Here is an 8,706-nt window from a genome sequence, read left to right as displayed (position 1 = left end):
CAGCAGGTGCTTGCCTGCCATACCCACACCCATACCCATTACGCACCCACAGCAGAAGCTCACTTCAACACTGCTCCCATCACCAGGGAACTCCCTTTCACTGGGACAACTAGGAGACACAAACACAGGAACAAAATTTTTCTCGCCTTTTATGATTCAAGTCAACAAGCCATGGAAATCTGCGTGATCTTGCCCTAAGACACGTGGGCTGTTTCGGGTAGGGTGGGGGCGTGAGAAGGTGGTAGAGATTAGATGTTGTCTGAGATACATTTTGGATATGACAACCACTCATTCATACTGAAAATGGCAGAAGGAACATAAACGCTTCTAAGAAGCCTGTCTCCACGCCAATCCGAGAGATGAACAGAACTTCTGCCTGTGCCTCATTCTGTCAGTTTCCACCATCACCACTTGTCACTTTCGTACCAAGGACTGGCTCAAACTGACAAAGAGAGCCTGGGAGCCAGCAGCAGCACAAATACATGCTCAGAATAGCGAGAAATGATTAACAGTGGCCTCGTTTGGGGAAAAAAAAAACCAGTACAGTTAAATGATTGCTCACTGTCTCATGGTAATTTTTAATATTTTCTCTCCCCTATAAAAATAGTATTTTATATTTCTGTACCTTATCAAAATTTTAACCTCCTTTCTTATCCATGTTATTCATCATTCCCCCCTCTTTTCCAGAAAGGGAAAATAAAACCATTTGCACGTGGGCTGAGCACTGAAGAATTGATGCTTTTGAACTGTGATGCTGGAGAAGACTCTTGAGAGTCCCTTCTGCAAGGAGATCAAACCAGCCAATCCTAAAAGAAATCAACCCTGAATATTCATCAGAAAGACTGATGCTGAAGTTGAAGCTCCAATACTTTGGTCACCTGATGCGAAGAGCTAACTCATTGGAAAAGACCCTGATGCTGGGAAAGATTGAAGGTAGGAGGAGAAGGGGTCGACAGAGCATGAGATGGCTGAATGCCATCACTGACTCAATGGACATGAATCTGAGCAAACTCTGGGAGGTAGTGAAGGACAGAGAAACCTGGGGTTCTGCATTCCATGGGGTCACAGAGTCAGACATGGCTGAGTGACTGAACAACAACATTATGGGCTGCACTAGTTTGAAAGCAAATGAATATGTAAACAATTTTTAATGACACATCTGAGGATGTTACAGAGGGGACTCATTAGGTGACCTGTGAAGTTTCTTCCAACCTGGGATTCCCCTGTGCTTTTTATTAGTTCCTCCCTCTCTTCCTGCCACTTCCTCCCTCCTTCCTTCTGTTTTACAACTGGCTGAGTCCCTACTTGGTGTAAGAATCCATGTTGAAGAATAAAAACAAATGTGTGTGACCCCACTCTTAGGACGGTTATCATCTGGCACGTGAGACAAACGGTTCACAAGGATGGTGGCCACTGGCAGGTATCAGCACCACGTGGAGGTCTGAGTAAAGGCTGGAGAACTTTCTAGAGAATAAACACGAGCTCCCCTCTGGTTGGACAAGGGGGGAAAGCTTTGTGGCATGGGCAGCACTTCACCCTGGGCGTTGAAGGGTCTGTATTTCAATAAGCAGTGTGTGTGTGTGTGTTCATGTGCACACTCGGGCATAGCTGACTCTCCTCGCAACCCATGGACTGCAGCCCACCAGGACTCTAGGCCTGTGGGACCTCCCAGGCAAGCATATTTCCTTCTCCAGGGGATCTTCCTGACCCAGGGATTGAACCCTGTGTCTCCTGCCTCTCCTGCACTGCAGGCGGACTCTCTACCACTAAGCTATCGGGAAAGTCGAGACATAGTTAAACCTTTTAGGTCCCGGGCTCTAATCTCCAGCCCTTCTTTCATGTGATTTCCCACAATACTTAGGGTGTCTTGATGAGCACATGCCCTTAGGCTCAGGTGAACACACATACAATTCTAACTTATTCTATTCCAGGAAACATGGAGGATGCTGAACAGAAAAACAGAAAAACGATGGACCTGAACTTGAGGAAAGTCTTCTGAGAGCTGGAAGAGGTAGGCTAGATGTAAACACAGAAACGTGACCCAGAAGTAGCGGGTTAATGTCATGTGCTTTGGTAAAGGTTTACTGAGCCCAGCTGCAGGCTGGAGGGCAGGTTCCAGGCAGAGGGGACAGCCCTCTTCTTAGCTCACAGTAAAGACACTGGTGAAAGCCTGAGAGGCTCCAGGCAGTGCGTTGGAGCTGAGAAGGGCACGGGGCGGCCCGGGAGCAGAGAGGAGCCGAGTCTGCAGCCTCCTGACCTGTCAGCCGACCCCAAAGTGTGGCCACAGCAGCTCCCGCTGCAGAACAGGGGAGTTGACTAGAGACAGTCCCGAATGCGGGGTGGGGCCTTCCTCTCTGCTCTGCCCACATACTAGCCTCACGGGCCTGCAGGGAGGTGAGCTACCTTCATGGAAGAGCAGACCCCCTTTCCCACAGTCAGCAAGATGGCGTCGAGCGTCACTAAACGGGCAGCCTGGGCTGGAGCAGAGCTGGCATTCCAGCTGCGGACAGCACCCAGGACCTGCTGAAGCTCTGTTCTGTCCAGGGCGGACACCTTCTCGAGTCTTCTTTCCTTCCACTTTTACACAAAGGAAATGATCTCAACTTTTCTAAAAAAAAAAAAAAAAAAAAAAAAAAAAGGACTCCTGGCTAGAAATGAGGCTGGAACACTTGCAAGTGTTGGCCGCAGCCTCAGCCTGGAGAGCCCAGTGGGGCTGCCTGTCCTCAGTCCTTCGGTAAAATGCCTCGGGGTCCTCTCCCTCCACTGCCCCACGATTTGGTTTTATGAGGACAGAGATGGTTGTGCTCCTCTGCCCTGACAAGCCCAGTTAGGTAGTTGTTTTAAAATGTCATTTATTTGTATTTAACTTTTCAGTTTCTGCATCCATAAATCCCTTCCTATTTAGAATCGCCCGAGGTAGGCCTTTATTTCCAATAACCTGCTTGCACGAGCTCTTGTCAAGGCCACTTCCCAAACCTGCCGGGAGGAATGGAAGGTGACACTGAGAGCTTCCTCAACTGGAGGCTGAAAAACTTTGCTGCTGCTAACTGTCTGCGGACCTAGACCCTCCGCGGTAAAGTGAGTTCATGCATATATGCATAAAAGACATCATTTCTATTAAGAAGTAGATGCTAGCTTTTTAAAAAATATTTCATTATTAAAAGTCTACACACATGCACAGGCACATGTCCAAAAACACTACAAGTTTGATGATAAACAGAAAAGTCTAGAGATCCCTAATTTAATGCTAATAAACTTGCAATGGATAGTACTCCACTCGAATAGTATATGGACTAAAGGCGCCTCCCAAGTTCACATCCACTTAGAACCTCAGGATGTGACCACATCCCATGGAAAGAGGCACTCGGCAGATGTAACTGATTAAGATGAGGTCAGACTGGAGCAAGGCCAGCCCTCTGCTCTAGGGTCCTCACCAGAAGAGGAGGAGCGACACAGAGATAAACAGGAAACAGCCTGTGATGACAGAGGCAGAGACTGGAGCCACGCAGACCTGGGGGTCCCACAGGCTGCGGGCAGCACCTGACCAGCCAAGACACTAGAAGAGACAAGAAAGAGCAACCCCAAGACGTCAGGGCCCTGAAGACCTGCATTTCAGACTTAGAGCCTGCAGACCTGTGGGAGAATACAGTTCTGCTGCTTCAAGTCACCAAATCCGCAAAATACCAAGTCTATAATTTGTTAGAGCATTCATTGGAAACTAATACAAATAGTGAAGAAGAATCTACCTACCACGTGTGTGTGCTCAGTAATGTCCGACTCTTTGCAAACCTATGGACTGTAATCTGGCTAGGTTCCTATGTCCATGAGACTCTCCAGGCAAGAATACTAGAGTGAGTTGTCATTTCCTCCGCCAGGGATCTTCCCAACCCAGGGGTCGAACTTGTGTCTCCTGCATCTCCAGCATTGGCAGATGGAGTCTTTACCACTGAGTCACCTATCACTACAGTAAAGAAGAATATTTACTTCAATTCATAGTCAGTTGAACGTTTACCTGATGCAAATGCAAATTTTGCTTGCTCCATACCTCTAGCAGCCAACTCTTATCTGTGAACGGTAGAAATTCAGTGCCGTATACTCTATCTATGGGCTCCCCAGGTGGCTCAGTGGTAAAGAATCCGCCTGTGATGCAGGAGACGTGGGTTCGATCCCTGGTTCAGGAAGGTCCCCTGGAGAAGGAAATGGCAAGCCACTCCAGTATTCCTGCCTGGGAAATCCCATGGACAGAGGAGCCTGGCGGGCTACAGTCCATGGGGTCACAAAGAGTCAGACACGACTGAGTGACTGAGAACACACTCTATATTTATGCACAAAAGGCAGAAAACTGAACTGTTCAGGTATAGAAATAAAATACAGCCATAAGGATGTGGGTGTTCAACTAAGAAGGAGATGCACATTCCCGCAGGAGGCGTCTGTGGGACAGATGTGTCCTCCCCATCACTGGGTTTTGTGTTTCAGCCACGCCTCTCTCCACTTAACTCATGAAAGGGACCACCACCTGGTGAGCTTTCTCTCTGCCCTGGTTCAGCCGCGCTGTACATTCTTTTCCATAATGAAGCATCAAGAAGCATGACTGGGATTTCTTTCCTTTGCCCTCTGATGTGCACTCCGAGCACCTCAGAACCCGTGCCCACCACGAGCACCCAGCAGCCCAGCGTGCCCACACCTCACCCCCAGGTCTGCAGGGCCACTACCTTTCACCGGGGAAGGTGCATGCGGATGCCACCCTGGCTCCCCGACACCACTTGTTGCAGAACCAGCACTGAGACTTGTCACCGGCCTCACAGAGTAACAGCACCTTCTGCAGTTTCCCCAGCAACACTGCTTCCACGAGAAACGTATGGACCTGGGGCGGAGACAGAGAAGACCCCACGGGGAGCTCCTGAGTCCAGCACGAGACCACGCGGGCAATGACAATAGTCCGAGGGTGGCCCGGCAGCAGGGCACTGCCTCAGAGATAAGGCTGCTGCAGTTAGCATCAGAAGGGGGTAATGAGGAGAGCAAGACAAGCAAATTACTTTTTGATCCATTAAAAACATATTTGTGGTTATGCTTCTTTCTCTCCTGGAGTTTTATTTCCTCCACTGGAGTCGTGCCCAGGGTAACAAATAGGCCAGCCCTGACACGAAGGCCTCTGGCCTGTGGCTCTTCTTACATTCCTGCCCCGGGAGCAGCCTGTGAGGTGGTCAAGTTGGTGGCCTGATAGCAGGTTTACTTTCCGTGAACGCTGACTTTCCTCGAGGCACAAGGGACCAATCCCTCTTCCTCCCTCTCCCTCCCCTCGTTCTCTCTCTCCTTTCTCTCTCCTGTACACCCTCTCCTGCAGCTCCTGTAAACCACGTGAAGCACATTCCTGTGTTTGCTGTGAACAAGCATCTTGGAACCTTCATCCCTAAACAGAACCACTTTGTCACGTCAGACTCTCACTGAGGTTTCCAGAGACGCACGACCCGAAGTAGGTGCTGAGCAGGAACAGAGAAACATCCCCACCCGTCACTTCCTCTCACGTTCCTGCTGAGAACCACCACCTGAAGATCATCTGAGAGAGGGTCAGGAATTTACTCACTTCTGGGACATTCCCAGAATCGACAGCTGCCCTTGGTGTAAAGGGCAGATCCAGCGTGGCTGTGGGTCCCTGTGGCACAGGTTGTCCTGACAGCTGTCTGCAAGGTTGTTGTTCAGTCACTCAGTCGTGTCCAGCTCTTTGCAACCCCATGGACTGCAGCATGCCTGGCTTCCCCATCCTTCACTATCTCCTGGAGTTTGCTCAAACTCCTGTCCATCGAGTCAGTGACGCCATCTAACCATCTCATCCTCTGTTGCTCTCTTCTCCTCCTGCCCTCAATCTTTCCCAGCATCAGGGTCTTTTCCAATGAGTCGGCTCTTCACATGAGGTGGCCAAAGTATTGGAGCTTTGGTTTCAGCATCAGTCCTTCCAGTGAATATTCAGGATTGATTTCCTTTAGGATGGACTGGTTAGGCATTCATTTTTAAAAGTTGCTCCTTCTTTACCATCCTGGGTAATCCCTGTCATTATAACAGTAGGCATTTTTTTTCCCTTCAGTTATAATAATAATCACTATTAGCTCCTACTATACCGCAGACACTGTGTTGAGTGCTTCATATTTATTTCTCACCCCATAAACTAAATCGAATTATGATGTCCGTTTTAAGATAAGAAAAAGAGGCAGAGGTTAACTAACATGCCCGAATCACGCAATAAGGAAACCATGCATGTCACACTCTGAAGCCCTGGTGCCTGAACACACCAGACAGGCGTGGGGTGCTCCTACACACGCTTCCCCAGACACGAGGCCTTTCACTCTGTGCTGAGAACTGTCCTAAACACTGAACTTGCATCATCACATCACCTTGCTCACCCCTTATACTATCCTAAGAGGCACTGAGCCCTATTAAATGGGTGGACAGACTGGAACTCAGAGTTTAAGTCATCTACCCGGAGTCCACAGGCAGCAACCAAGAGCTAAACTTGAAACCCAGGCAGGCAAGCATGCACCCTATGCAGTCCATTGGATGAACAGTCAAAGGCTGCTGACCCAGGAAAGATCACAGGTCAGTCAAACATCATTTACAACCCGACCTTCAACACCAAAATGCTGGAGATGAGCAAAGGACTGTTCTTCTTGAACCATCCAGAACCTCAGAAACCCACTTGGAACTTCTTTAGACCTGAGACAGCAGTGCAGTCAGACCTCTAGTAAGGAAAACCCCACAGCACATCTCTGAGCCCTAGAACAATCCATGGTCTAGGTCTGTAGAAGATGCTTTAAGAGGCTGATCATTTACTCAGTACCTTAGCCACTGAAAAGGATTGTCTTTACTCAATTCAAGAAAATGTTATGTAGTTCCTACTATTTTTCTGGGTACAGTGTTAGGTTCATGGCTCTCTAAGTATTAACGGAGGAGAAGAAAAATCTGAAAAATAATGAGAATCTGACCTTGGAGATACACACTGCCTATTGGGAAAGGCAGATATAGAGGTATTTGATTTCAAACAAGCAGACACACTCATAGAAAACAAAAGAAATACTATGAACGGGCAATGTAGCAGAAAGGAAGGAGTGTTTAACTATGGAGGGGCGGGCAGGGAGGTGTCAAGGAGGGAAACACATGCTGGGTGTATAAGGAGGAGTCAGAATTTTGCAAAGAAGAAGGGAAGATCTTTCCAGGTGAAGGGAACAGCTCACCCGAACATGCAAGGCTTGAAGCAGCGGGCACGATGGAAGGACCGCATGTGGTGACGTGTTGACCACGACATCACAGAGGTGTCACGTGAGATGAAGGGAGACGGAGACAGTGAGATGGTGAAAGGCACTGGGCAGGTGGAGAGGGAGTGGGTGCAGCGTTGTGCAGGCACCATTTGCTAAAGTCTGGGGGTGAGATGGTTGGCATACTAAAAACATCAGTCTGAAACAGGTGAGCCATACGGAGCAGGGAGAGATCTGGGTGGGAAGGCCAGTGAGCAGTGAACAGTAAACAGATGAACAAACCTTGGAGTGGGGTCAAGACATCATGGTTACTTGGTTTCAGCTTTTGGGGTATGAACGCACAATTATATACGTGTGCTTCTGTGTGTATATGTTGAGTTTGTTTGTTTGACTTAATCTGCAAACGAGTTGCCAATCTTCAAATCCTCTTCTTCCTGCTCTCACATTTTCACAAACACGAAGTATTTGCACAAACATAACGCACTGTCAGAGTGTACTCATGTTACAAAAGCTGATGACTTACTATGGTATAATCTACAATACAGGACAATGTATCAAAGTTTCTGCTGTTATCAATTAAATATGAATTCAATCTAATGCCCTGATCTTTTGGAAATGAACCAAAGTCCATTAGTCTCAGACCATAAATTTATCCATTTAAGAAATATAAAAGCACTTGCTTTTGTCGACTAGAGGTTTAAAATATTCTAAGCTGGAAGAACATTTGATAGGGTCTCTGGATTAGCTGGCAGGCTCCTTCAGGGTGTTTCTGAATAAAATCTATAGTCCTAAACAAACAAAGTTAGGCAGATATTGGCATTTTTCTGAAACTGAGCAATGGATATAAGAGTATTCATTACTTCATCCCCTCTACTTTTACATGTTTGAAATTTTCCATAATGAAAAATATCCTTTTAAAAATAGTACTTTTTCCTTGAACTCCACTTACCCTAATAAAATGAACACCAAAATTCAACTTAGCCCTGAAGGAAAAAGCTGCAAATTTAATAGCACTGCATCTCTGTTTACCACTACAAAAGTACCATTTATTGTATATGTGTGGTATTATAAGTTCTAAATCTTTGTCTTCCTTTCATGTAGATAAAAGTAGCTCTATTTTTCTTTTTTTAGTAGATGAGCATTTTAAATACAGAGGATAGTCTTATTTTACCTGTACTACCTAATTTCCCAAACTATGAACATCTTGCACCATCCCGGACGCTCACTGACAAACATAATTTCATTCCTAATCTCAGCTGTTAGTTGTTTCTGATGTCTTTGAAAGTATGGAATAAGTTTTCTGAAGAATTTTTCAACTAACATGATTTTAATATCAATGGCTAATGTGACCTAAATCTATCTAGCATGACAGCTAAATTGCAAAACCAGGAGGAAGGTATTTCTTGTGCCAAACAACTTTTAACTACTGTCTGATGGAAACAGAAAGAAGACTGCTAGA

This window comes from Cervus elaphus, chromosome 21, assembly GCF_910594005.1.
Source record: "Cervus elaphus chromosome 21, mCerEla1.1, whole genome shotgun sequence".
Classification (NCBI taxonomy): Eukaryota; Metazoa; Chordata; class Mammalia; order Artiodactyla; family Cervidae; genus Cervus; species Cervus elaphus.
This window is presented reverse-complemented; position numbering follows the sequence as displayed.